Below are 12,789 nucleotides of genomic sequence, written 5' to 3' on the forward strand. Positions count from 1 at the left end.
CTTCAGTCTCGAAAGACTATGGTATCGCGCTCTGAAAGGTGGTTCTGGAACAGCGTCTAGTGTGGCTGAAAAGGCCGATTCGGGAGTGACAATCCCTTCCACACTGGGAGCAAGTGCAGTCTGTCCCTGGCCTGTCTCCCTGGCTATGGGCCTTCCTTCTTTGCCTCTTTGCCTCAGACTGTTGGCCAAGTGTCTCTTCAAACTGGGAAAGGCCATGTTGCACAGCCTGCCTCCAAGCGGGCCGCTCAGAGGCCAGGGTTTCCCACTTGTTGAGGTCCACTCCTAAGGCCTTCAGATCCCTCTTGCAGATGTCCTTGTATCGCAGCTGTGGTCTACCTGTAGGGCGCTTTCCTTGCACGAGTTCTCCATAGAGGAGATCCTTTGGGATCCGGCCATCATCCATTCTCACGACATGACCGAGCCAACACAGGCGTCTCTGTTTCAGTAGTGCATACATGCTAGGGATTCCAGCACGTTCCAGGACTGTGTTGTTTGGAACTTTGTCCTGCCAGGTGATGCCGAGAATACGTCGGAGGCAGCGCATGTGGAAAGCATTCAGTTTCCTCTCCTGTTGTGAGTGAAGAGTCCATGACTCGCTGCAGTACAGAAGTGTACTCAGGACGCAAGCTCTGTAGACCTGGATCTTGGTATGTTCCGTCAGCTTCTTGTTGGACCAGACTCTCTTTGTGAGTCTGGAAAACGTGGTAGCTGCTTTACCGATGCGCTTGTTTAGCTCGGTATCGAGAGAAAGAGTGTCGGAGATCGTTGAGCCAAGGTACACAAAGTCATGGACAACCTCCAGTTCATGCGCAGAGATTGTAATGCAGGGAGGTGAGTCCACATCCTGAACCATGACCTGTGTTTTCTTCAGGCTGATTGTCAGTCCAAAATCTTGGCAGGCCTTGCTAAAACAATCCATGAGCTGCTGGAGATCTTTGGCAGAGTGGGTAGTGATAGCTGCATCGTTGGCAAAGAGGAAGTCACGCAGACATTTCAGCTGGACTTTGGACTTTGCTCTCAGTCTGGAGAGGTTGAAGAGCTTTCCATCTGATCTGGTCCGGAGATAGATGCCTTCTGTTGTAGTTCCAAAGGCCTACATGTTGTAATGTTGTAAATGTTGTAAATGTAAATGTTGTAAAAATAATCCTTGCATAACTTGGCAACTTGGGCTCATGTATTTCCACTGTGGTTGTTGGAATGTTGATAGCCTAGCATAGACAAGCAATTTGCAAATTTCTTGATCAGAACACACTACGGTAATATATGGCTGACAAGTCGAAGCCCTGAAAGATATATTATCTTCCAATATCCTATTGAACATATCTCTGTTCCAAACTTGTGTGAGAGGAAAGAAGTTAGAGCGTTTGTCTGTGGAAACTGTATTTTAGTGCATCCTTCAAAGATTAATGTTCAGAACATCAAAGTTACCCAGATAAAAGCTCTTCCCACTGGCTGAAGTTTAGATATGAAAGATTGGAGTCAGTGCCCTGGGCAGGGTGACCTGGTGACTTAGTCCAGCTGCAGTTTGATGTTTAAAAAAAAAAAAAAATCAAGTGTCTCTCCTTTTTAATTTTTTTTTTTGAAAGTTTGATTTAAAGTGTTATGTCATTGTAGCTTTCATTTCTGGAAGTTACTTAGGGCTCCAAATCATGAACTGCTAGATGCAGAAAGTGGGCCATCACATTCCTCCCATCACTCGTACGAATCCACAGTTGTCATCCTCCAGGCACCAGTGCTAGAATCGTGCCATTCGTGCTTGGACAAATTTCTGGAGAAGAAGTCCATCACAGGTTACAAGCCATGATGGGTTGTGCAACCTCTTGTTTTTAGAAGCAGGCTATCTCAGAATGCCAGATGCAAGGGAGGGCACCAGAATGCCAGATGCAAGGGAGGGTGCAGGTCTATTTTGCCATGTGTGCTCCCTAAGGCATCTCGTGGGCCACTGTGAAATCCAGAAAGTGAACTAGATGGACCTTTGGCTTGATGGACTCTTCTTATTTTCTTATGTGCTGTTGCCTGTCTTTTCTCCTGCCCTGAAAGGGAACATTCATTTCTCCCAAGACTGTTCAGTGGAGATTTGCGTTGGTGAAGTTGTGTATTTGATCCCTTTTGTTGTGTCCCCTTGGGTGTGTGGTTCTAGGAATTTTGTTTCACTTCTCTTTCATGAAATGTTCAGCAAGCCAGTACTCTTGGTCCTGCTGTTTGCGATAGTAAGAGGAAAAGGTTTAGGAAGAGAGTGTTTCTGGTGGTGAGTCAGGATGTGGGGGAACTCACCTTCTATAGAACCTGTAGGATATTCATCTGGTTTTAGGCTTGCCTTTTGCCAGTCATTCTATTATCCTCTGGTAGTTCTTGTCTTGTATTGGTTGTTTTTATAGAGACTTTGAAGGGGTTTGTATGCAATACAACTATTTGGGGGCCGTATGTTTTAATTATGCTTTTAACTGGTAAAAGTGGTTTTGCTCTGTCACTTTGGTCAGCTAATTATAAGTCTGCCGGTCTCCCTGTTTTTCCTTATGGTATTAAACTTCTGTTTCTTTTACTCTGCCTTGTTTTGAGAATCAGCGGGGTGACAGCTCCTCTTTTGCAAGCATTGGTATAAGGGCAACCTTATAAAAGATCTTAAAGGGTTTTGTGACTCCTGCCCAGGGAGTTGCTTTGGAAATTCTAGAAGACCTGGGATGGTGGTAGCAGGGTTCTACCAAGCTTTACACAGCTATGATGAGGATTGCTCTGTAACACACCTTCCCGAGATCTGGGCTCTTAAGTAGGCTGGTACAAGCCTGCATTTCATTTTGTGCCAAACAGCAACTTTTAGGGGCTTTTGTGTAGCAGGTGCAACAGCATCCCTGAGCACTTGGATGTTGTAACTAGTTAACCCAGTTCTGGAGGGAAAACACAGATGGGAATCAGAATCCCTTCTAGCTGTAGACTCATGCAATACACATCATGAGCAGAGGACCAACAACAAACTTCTATCCAGTCTAGGATGCACAGGCCTATCGGTTTTGTGCTTAACCTCAACTTGCTTTGTAAAGTCACCATCAGGGGCATAGCTAGAGGGGGTGCAAAGCGCTAAGTTTTGCAGGGAGCCTCACCTCAGCGTGCAAGCAACCCTTTCCCCTCCTCTTCAGAGTCATTCCGGGTGGTGGGAGCAAAATGGAGGCATTCACCTCTTCTCCGGGTCGTCTCTGTCATTTGCCTCCGTTTTGCTCCCTCTACCCAGAATGGCTCCGAAGGGGACAGGGAGGGGCTGCTTGCATGCTGCAGTGAGGTCCCTTGCAAAACTTAGTGCTTTGTACCCCCTCTAGCTATGCTACTTGTCAACATAATGTGACATTTGTGCATATATATAATTTCACCGGTTCTTTGCTGCTCAGCATGCCTAAGCCAGCCCTTTCCAGGTGGGACATGATTGAGACATACAAATTATGCAGAGGGTGGACAGAGTGGATAGAGATCAAGATTCTTTTCTCTCTCACACGACACCAGAACCAGAGGACGTCCACTAAAATTGAGAGTCAAGAGATAGAACAGACAAAAGAAAAGATTTCTTTATTCAGTGTTTAATTAATCTCTGGAACTCCTTGAGATCCAGGATGTGTTGGTGGTGTCTGGCCTAGATGCCTTGAAAAGGAGACGGGACAGATTTTTGGAAGAAAAGTCCATCACGGGTTACAAGCCATGATGCATATATGCAAACTCCAGGTTTGAGAACTGACATGCCAGACACAAGGGAGTAGCCACAGGATGCAGGTATCTTCTGGTTTTGCGGGGGAAACTGGAATGACATTTTAATGTCCTTATAAAGGCCCGGGGAAACCAAGTTACTGGGCTGAGTTACTGGGGTATCTGGGGCAGAGCCCCCCCATGACACATTGGATGGTTGGTTGGCAATCTTCAGTCTCGAAAGACTATGGTATAAGCCTACAGCGCCCGGTATTCCCAGGCGGTCTCCCATCCAAGTACTAACCAGGCCTGACCCTGCTTAGCTTCCGAGATCAGACGAGATCAGGCATGTGCAGGGTAATAGTTGCTCACATTGAATGCTACCACTACTAACAGGTCAGGCATGGCCTGGCCAAGTGGGCAGTCGGATTGGTGCGCCCACTCCCGCAGTGTGTCCCCTGGATCCCAGCCCTGATCCATACCGTTCAGCACTGTTTCATCAGTGGCCCAGACAGCCAATTTGCAGTAGAGACATGCAAATTGGCTTCCAATCTCACAGCCTGTTTTTAAACTCTGCACTTGGGTACGGAGATGCTTAGTTACAGCTTTGTACAGTGTACTCAACGCTGCATGTTTAACTGTCTGAGCTGAATTAAGGTCCATATGTTATCTCTCGTACTCTATACATTTTCCTCTGCAGCTTTCGTTAAACGCTTCTTTTTATTTTTGCGACTGTCTGTCCCATTCGCCCTGGCAAGCTGGCGCAGTCCAATAAATATCAACAAAGAAGCCTGAATATTTACTCCCCCCCTCCTCCCACTGGTTGTTCCTCCACAAAAGAGCCGCATCAAAGCTTGAATAGCATTTTAATGAAACAAACAATCTTGTAAGCTTCCCTGGCAAATACCAAAGCGATGCTATTTAGGCAAAGGTGCTGATAGAGGCTGTTTACTGCAGATGTGATTGTAGACTAGCCCCTGGGTCATCTGAGCGTACAGGTAGGCAGGACGGGTTTGCATAATTTCTCATTTGCAAATAAATCAGCATTATTTTCATATTTGAATGAAACCTGTGTTTCCTTCCTGGCTTTGCCCATCACCCTTAAAATGTTCTGCTCCCGTCAGGTTTTGCAAAGAAATTATAGGAAGAAAAGGGGGTGGGAGAAGTAACGGATTAAAAACAGCAGCTACATCTGCACCGCTCCCTTCTCCCATTCCTTGTGCTGGAAGGATGTTCTGTGGGGACTCGTGGAACGACAAGAAAACATAAAAGACAATGGAGGCGATCAGAAAAATAATTGTACAACATCCTCGCTAATAATTTCATGGAAATCAGCTTGGAGACGCACAAACAGATTGAAATACAATGAGAGCCTAGTTCTTTTTTGCCTTGTTTCTTGCTAGCATGCTGTTTATTTCGGCTTTGCCATGTGGTCTTTCTTCATGTGTGTGTGATAGTGGTGCCATCTAAGGGCACGATCCTATCCAGTTTTCCAGTGCTGGTGTAGCCATGCCAATGGGGCATGCGCTGCATCCTGTGGTGGGGAGGCAGTCACAGAGGCCTCCCCAAGATAAGGGAATGTTTGTTCCCTTACCTCGGAGTCCCATTGTGGCTGCACCTGTTCTGGAAAGTTGGATAGGACTGGGCTCTAAAGAGAGAAGAGCTGTCTCTATATCAACATTGAGACAGCTTTTTGGTAATTACTTGATTTTAGGAAAACAAGGTTGATATAAGGCAGCGGTTCTCCAACCTTTTAGCACCGGGACGCACTTTTTAGAATGGCAGTCTTTCTGGACCCACTGGAAGTGATGTCATAGCCAAAAGTGAGGTTGTCAACTTCAGCTTCAAACCCAAACCTCAATCAGCCAAAGGTCCCATTACACATCACGCTTTTGCTATTATTATTTTGCATAGCATGGAATTCAAACATTCCAGGTCAGAAGCCAAAGCAGAAGGCAGACTTGGATCCTTCTCCAACCACACAGCCCTTCCCAGCATCCCATCTTGCCACCTATTCAGCGCAAAACATCCTGCCTCTCTCCCACCAGGAGCCTGCCCTATCCAGCAGCTCTGTACCCTGCATTTTCAGCTCTGTATTTTCAGTGGCGGCTGAGCCAGGTGCTATGAAACTCACCTGAAACTGGCTCATGACCCTAGTGCAGTGTTTCTCAAACTGTGGGTCGGGACCCACTAGGTGGGTAGCGAGTCAGTTTCAGGTGGGTCCCCATTCAACTCAATATTTTGTTTTTAACATATTAGGCTGGTATGTGACTGCATTTGGGGAAATGTTATAGTTCTGAACTTTTAACAGGATACAATGCCTATGCTTTTAACAATGGTAGTCACTCCTGGGTAAGTGTGACTAGGATAGCAGCCTAGGAATGTGAAGAATTTTCCTACTTGATGATGTCATGACATCACTTCCGATGGGTCCTGATAGATTCTCATTCTAAAAAGTGGGTCCCGACACTAAAAGTGTGAGAACCACTGCCCTAGTGGATCCTGACCCACTGTTTGAGAAGTGCTGGTATAATGTGTCTTGTTTATTTTCAAGATTCTTTTGCATGTTCCCTTCAAGGGTGTTTCAAATAATGACACAGACTTGGTTCAGATATTGTGCCGCAAAGGAATAGCTGCTTCAGTTCCTATGACTGAACCGAACTGGATTTTTCTTGGCTCACAAGTCACCAGAGTTTGGTTGGTGCCACCTCCAGGAATGACTGCTTGCTATTTTTGTCAAGCTTTGGGGCCCTAGAGATGGAAAATAGGTGATAGTCTTGCATAACTCTCAGACTTCTCCAGATTATCATCACTATATCTTCAGGCAGAACCATGAATTTGTCAATGGCTAGGATTGTATGGTTGTCGCTGAGAGTGGGGCTGTATCTCAGTCTTCTATAAAATGTGCCTTGGTTAAGACAGAACACTCACAGAACCAGTGGCATAGCTGGGGGCGTGCAAAGCGCTAAGTTTTGGAAGGAGCCTCAATGCAGAGTGCAAGTCGCCCCTCCCCCTCTTTGGAAACATTCCAAGTGTGTGCCTTCGTTTTGCTCTCTCACACGGAAGGTTCCAAAGGGGGGGGGCTTTTTGCATGCTCCCTGGTGGTGAGGCTCCCTGAGAAACTCAGTGCTTTGCACCCCCTCTAGCTACGCTGCTGGTTGGGAAAGACCCCACCCTGAAACTGAATACTGGCTTTGATAGACCAGAGATCTGGCTCATTGTAAGGCAGCTTCCATGTTCCTAGTTATGAGCAAGCGAGCCTGTATACAGTAGGGAAACTGCCGCAGAGAACAAAAACAAATAACATCACCTACAAGCATTGGCATGGAGAAAGCCTCGTTGGGATGTGGGGAAGAAGACCCTTAGTCCCTTTGCACAGGCTTTGTGATCTTGTGATGTGATCTTATTAAGGCCATGTTCCAGAGGAGAGGACAGACACTCATCGTTATGTTGATCATAATTTCTCCCATTATTTTGAAAGTATGTAGGATCAAAATAAAAAAATTCACCAAACCGCTGATGGTATTAGGTGGTTCCCAAACTTACCTGGGCTATGACACCCCCGCAACCTTCCTGGCTTAACTGGGTGCTGCCATCTTAGATCTTGCAGAAACTCACGAGATCCAAGATGGTGGTGCCCAAATCTTGTAAGACTTCATGAGATCCAAGATCTCATGTGTGATCGTGTCTGTGATTGGTCTCTGAAACTCCTTGCCACAGGATGTGGTGTGCCATTAGATATTTGATTTTCTCTGTAAACCGCTTTGTGAACTTTTTGTTGAAAAGTGGTAGATAAATACTGTTGTTGTATATAAATACTGTTGGTGGTGGTGGTGGTGGTGACGGCATCTGGTCTACATGCCTTTAAAAGGGGATTGAACAAATCCATTACAGGTTACAAGCCATGATGTGTATGTGCAACCTCCTGATTTTAGAAATGGGCTCTGTCAGAATGCCAGATGCAAGGGAGGGCACCAGGATGAGGTCTCTTGTTATCTGGTGTGCTCCCTGGGGCATTTGGTGGGCCACTGTGAGATACAGGAAGCTGAACTAGATGGGCTCTTGGCCTGATCCAGCAGGGCTCTTCTTATGTTCTTAAGATGGGATGGCACCAAATCTTGTGAGACTGGGGCCGCAATCCTAACCAATTTTCCAGCACTGACATAAGGGCAATGCAACTCCAAGATAAGGGAACAAACATTGCCCTACCTTGAGGAGGCCTCCATGACTGCCCCCCAACTGCAGGATGCAGCACATGCCCCATTGGCACAGCTATGCCAGTGCTGGAAAGTTGGTTAGGATTGCGCCCTGGGATGCTGCCATCTTGGATATGAGATTTCGTGAGATCCAAGATGGCAGTGCCCAAAGGAACTGTTGGAGGGGCCACCCCACAGAGCCCCTGTGAGTGTGTCACGATGTCCTAAGGCACACTTAGGATGCCCTAATCAGGCACCCTGTTGCACACTTTGGAGAAAAGTGTATAAAATTGTATATATATATAAAAATTGTAAAAATAATTCAGAATAATTTTCCACATTTTCCCCATAGACTTTTCCCATAGACTGTCCCATAGACTTTTTCCCATAGGGAAAAAAATTTTCCCCATAGACTGTGCGTGCATGCGTGCGTGCGTGCGTGCGTGCGTGCGTGTGTGTAAATAATATCAAAAAGTGGATGTCTGAGGATACAGTGCTACTGACAGACTCCTTTCTAAGTATATTGCACAGGTGCTGGAAATGTAAGAGTGCAACCTACAGACAGAGATGAATTTGTGCTCGATGGGGAAGGTAGGGAGAGCGATTGTTCTCTGTGGTTCTTCAGCTGTGATGTTGCTTACATGAAAAACACCCCATAGACCTCATTAAGTTGTCCCTGATGGGCCATCAAGGCATGGAGCTGCCCCGAATCACTAAACACTTTTTGGAAATTTAGCTCTGTCAGGGTGTCAGCTGCAACCTCTGCTTTCTCGGCATTTACATAGGACACCTTGAGAATAAGTGGCCTAATTAAAGGGAGAGAAATCTTTCTGATTCCTCGGCGGTGGCAGCCGTCGTCAATGCTCATCCCCCATGTGCAGCTCTTCGGTATTTTATTAATAGTTGGGTTTTGGCGAGGAAGCTGCAAAATTGAAATAATAACGTTGTGTGACTGTTATCTCGATTCATCTTTCCCGACTGCGGAAGGTGACAAACCCAGTAATTGCTTCTATTTCCAATCGCCTGGCACAGGAGCGCCACTCTAATGCTGGCTGCCACCAAAATCCCCCAGAAATAGCGACATCAAAGGATGGGTCGCTTTGAGGAAATGGCGTTAGGTGGAGGGAGAGGGGACTATGGCATTTTTAATGAGCCAAGTGGGGAAAGAAATACCTAAAGAGACAATCAGTTATAAATTGGCCAGCTCCACTGAGTGTTTAAGAATGCCCAAGTCTGTCTGAAGCCAGGCTTTTGAGATCTTGGGGTAAGGGACTACTTTTGCCATTTTTCAAGCATTTGGGGGTCTTCCCCCTTATTTTGGGATGGTTTGTCATTGTAATTGTAATTGTGAAGCTTCTGAAAAATCGATGGTTTTGTGGTTGGTTGGGCCTATGTTCTCTAGCACAGACTGACCTCTCATACCGAAGAACATCACCCTTTCCTTCATTCCTTTGAATCCCTTTTCCAGTGGTTCCCAATTACTTTAGCACCGGGACCCACTTTTTAAAAGGATGCTCTGTTGGGACCCACCTTGCTTTATGAGACTAAGAAAAAAGTTTCACCTTATCAGCTGTCCAAACCATCCCTTTTACTGTGGGGGGGGGGCACTTTCTGGAGGATTTGTTGAGCTCCATGTTCATTGGCTCAGGAGCATTCTGGTGGCCTTGTGTTTCCCTTCACCTGGCCTTCAATAGGAGCAGGTTTGCCTACTTGTGAGTAAATGCTCATATGTGGCTTCGTTTCGCTTTCCATAGGGCTCAATATATGTTCCTTGTCCGCTTGGAGGGGGGCAATCCCTTCTTGGGTGTTTTTTGGGGCCTGCATTCATCAGATCAGGACCCTTCTGGTGGAGTTGTGTTCCTCTTGGCCTGCCCTTCAAAGTGGACCGAGGCATGGTCACCTGCTATTGAGTAAATGCACATGTGCGGCTCAGTTTCACTTTCCATAGGGCTCAATACATTTTCCTTGTCAGCTATCAACTTGTCAGTTTCACAACCCACCAACAAATCAGGTGGTGACCCACAGTTTGGGAAACACTGCCTTTCCGAAGCCTCCAAGAGGCCTTCAGAGGTGCGGGGAGGCCACGCATGACCTCAGGCAATTCCTGTCACGTCCAGGAGGTCTTTGAGGCCCTCCAGCTGAGTCTGTGGAAATACACCTGAATGTGATGCTGGCCCTATGAAACATGCAAGGCTTTTTTGCCCTTGTGATGTCCCTTGGAAACTGGGCCTAAGAAACAGCTTATAGGCTGATAAATTGTAGCAGAGCTGGCCACAAGCAGCTACTTTCCTACAGGTCCCTGCTCATAGCATCCGCTAGTGTGAGGCTCTGTGTGTGACTGTGCAGATTATTCCACTTCTCAGGTTATTTTGCCAGCACCTGTGGCCTCGAGGGCTAAAAAGTATATGATACACAATTATCTGGACCTTTCCCGTGACCTCCATTTATGACAATAATAAGAGTTCCTGTATTATTTTGCCCTGTATCAGAGGCAAGGTAGGAATGAGTGCTGGCGAAGAAACAATAATTATCCTCCCAGGCAACATGTAGCAAAAGTCACAAAGTATAAACCTGTTAAATAATACACCCAAGCTAGCAAGGGGACGAGGGAGCGAGGGGATCAAAGTTGAACAGAGACGGATTGCAGAGGTGCCATAATCACAAAGGGAAAATCATCCCTGATGTCAAACGAGGCAAAATGTTACCTAAGAAGGATTATTTTTGCAATCCTCAGGGTGTTTCTGGAAATGCATGCTCCTATGATCAAAAGATGTCGTCTGACCCATAGTGAAGGATCAGGGTCATTAAATTGCAAAAGGGAAACTATGGATAATTCAGTCAGACTCAATGATAGGGCTTAAAACTAAATAAGCACACCTCCAGCCCACCTCCTTAAACAATCAAAGCCAGTTCATGGAGAGAGCTTTTTCATTATTGCCTTCAAATGTGCAGGTTTCAGAGGGTATAAGTGCATGTTGTACTTGTCGTAAGAGGCGACTAAACAGCCACCGGGTAGATGGGGCTCGTCAGCCTGGGAAGGCAGCTCATCTGAGAGAAGGAAAACTCTGATCCCAAACCTCCACTGCCTTGTGGCTACATCCAGTTATGGGAAAGGCTTCAGGAGTCAACCTCGAGGCAAAATCCGGAGCCGGAGTCCCTGAGGCAGCTCATGGCTGAACACAGTCACGTTCTGGCAACTCCCACAACGCCGCTGGAACCAACCGTATTGGCCTCTGCCTTTCCGTTGGACCATTTCAGCAACGTGGAGAGGGGGGATTTGCTGCATGGGTAACAGCCTATCCTCCATACCTACTTTACCCAGGCTTCGCGCACTGGAGAGGACACTCTGTTCCAGAACCACCATTCAGAGCGTGACACCAGAGTCTGCCGAGACTGAAGGTTGCCAACTCTAAGTGCAGGTTGTGAGAACTAGAGGGGCTGCTCCTGTAAGTGACATCTTTGTATTAAGTTCTCCCCCCTCCACTGGCATAGCTGGAGGGGGTGCAGAGCACTAAGTTTTTCAGGGAGCTTCATTGCAACGTGCAAGCAGCCCCTCCCTCCCCTTCCCCTCCAGAGCCATTCAAGGCGGGGGAGGGAGCAAAACTGAGGAATGGCTCCAAAGGGAGGGGGAGAGGCTGCTTGCACGCAGGGAGCCTCATTGCAGCCTGGAATCAGCCCCTCCCCTTCCCCTCCAGAGCCATTCTAGGTGGGGGGAGCTGAACAAAGGCATTTGCTTGGAATGGCTCCAAAGGAGAGGGGGAGGGGCTACTACAATGGGTCAACTCGGACATGTGCCACCAGCCCCGCCCCCTCCCAGGGCTGATCTGCCCATCCCCTGCCTGTATTGCTATGCTCCCCTCACCCCATTAATCCCCTCTTGCCCTCTCCGACCCCTGCACCAGACTTACATGCTCCCTGGGAGCGCCAGTACACACAGGAAGGCTTTGGCCTTCCCACCAGCGTGCCGGCTAGGAGCGCTGCGGCAAAGTGCTTTTGGAGCTTTCACAACAGCGTACGATGGCGGAACGCTTGCGGTGGAATGCTTGCTCTGCTGGTGTGCCCAAAAAACAAATAAAGCAATAACAGACCTCGTAAAACCCTCGCCAAAGGGAGTTCAGAAAACAGAGCATTACAACCACGCAACAGGGAATTAATGTTCAAAGGCGTGGTGCAAAAGAGGCCATTAAGGTTGCCATCCCATTACACCTGCAACTGGGAGTAAGTTAGAACTCAATGGGACTTACTTCTGGGTAGACGTGCACTGGCTCTTGTATCTCAATCAGGGTAACTTTGTTGTTGGCATCCTTCAGTCTTGGAAGACTATGGTATCATGCTCTGAATAGTGTTCTGGAACAGAGTGTCCTCTCCAGTGTGTGAAGCCTGGGTAAAGTAGGTATGGAGGATAGGCTGTTACCCACGCAGCAAATCCCCCTTCTCCATGTCGCTGAAATGGTCCAATGGAAAGGCAGAGGCCAATACGGTTGGTTCCAGCGGCGTCGCAGGAGTTGCCAGAATGCGACTGTGTTCAGCCATGAACTGCCTCAGGGACTCCGGCTTCGGATTTTGCCTCGAGGTTGACTCCTGAAGCCTTTTCCATAACTGGATGTAGCCACAAGGCAGTGGAGGTTTGGGATCAGAGTTTTCCTTCTCTCAGATGAGCTGCCTTCCCAGGCTAACGAGTCCCATCTACCCGGTGGCTGTTCAGTCGCCTCTTATGACAAGTACAGCCAAACCGAGGGCCTATTCTTATCCCCAGCCCCCAGGGGAAAGGGTAACTTTACCACATCTGATTAACACTCTGTCCAAGAGTGGGAAATAGATGGAGTAGTTCCCTTTACTTATTTTTTCCACCTGCTGCTCTCAGGGACATCTCTTGTGCCTGTTTTGCAGCAGTCAGATAGGCCAACATCTGAGAGAAGGCCTT

General features: G+C 47.4%; 1 pseudogene; it reads right to left on the minus strand.

Annotated features, from left to right (window-relative positions):
- Nucleotides 1-3,924: 3,924 nt before the first annotated feature.
- Nucleotides 3,925-4,041, minus strand: LOC136657866 (5S ribosomal RNA; annotated as a pseudogene).
- Nucleotides 4,042-12,789: the final 8,748 nt, after the last annotated feature.

Source organism: Tiliqua scincoides, chromosome 7 (assembly GCF_035046505.1).
Source record: "Tiliqua scincoides isolate rTilSci1 chromosome 7, rTilSci1.hap2, whole genome shotgun sequence".
NCBI lineage: Eukaryota > Metazoa > Chordata > Lepidosauria > Squamata > Scincidae > Tiliqua > Tiliqua scincoides.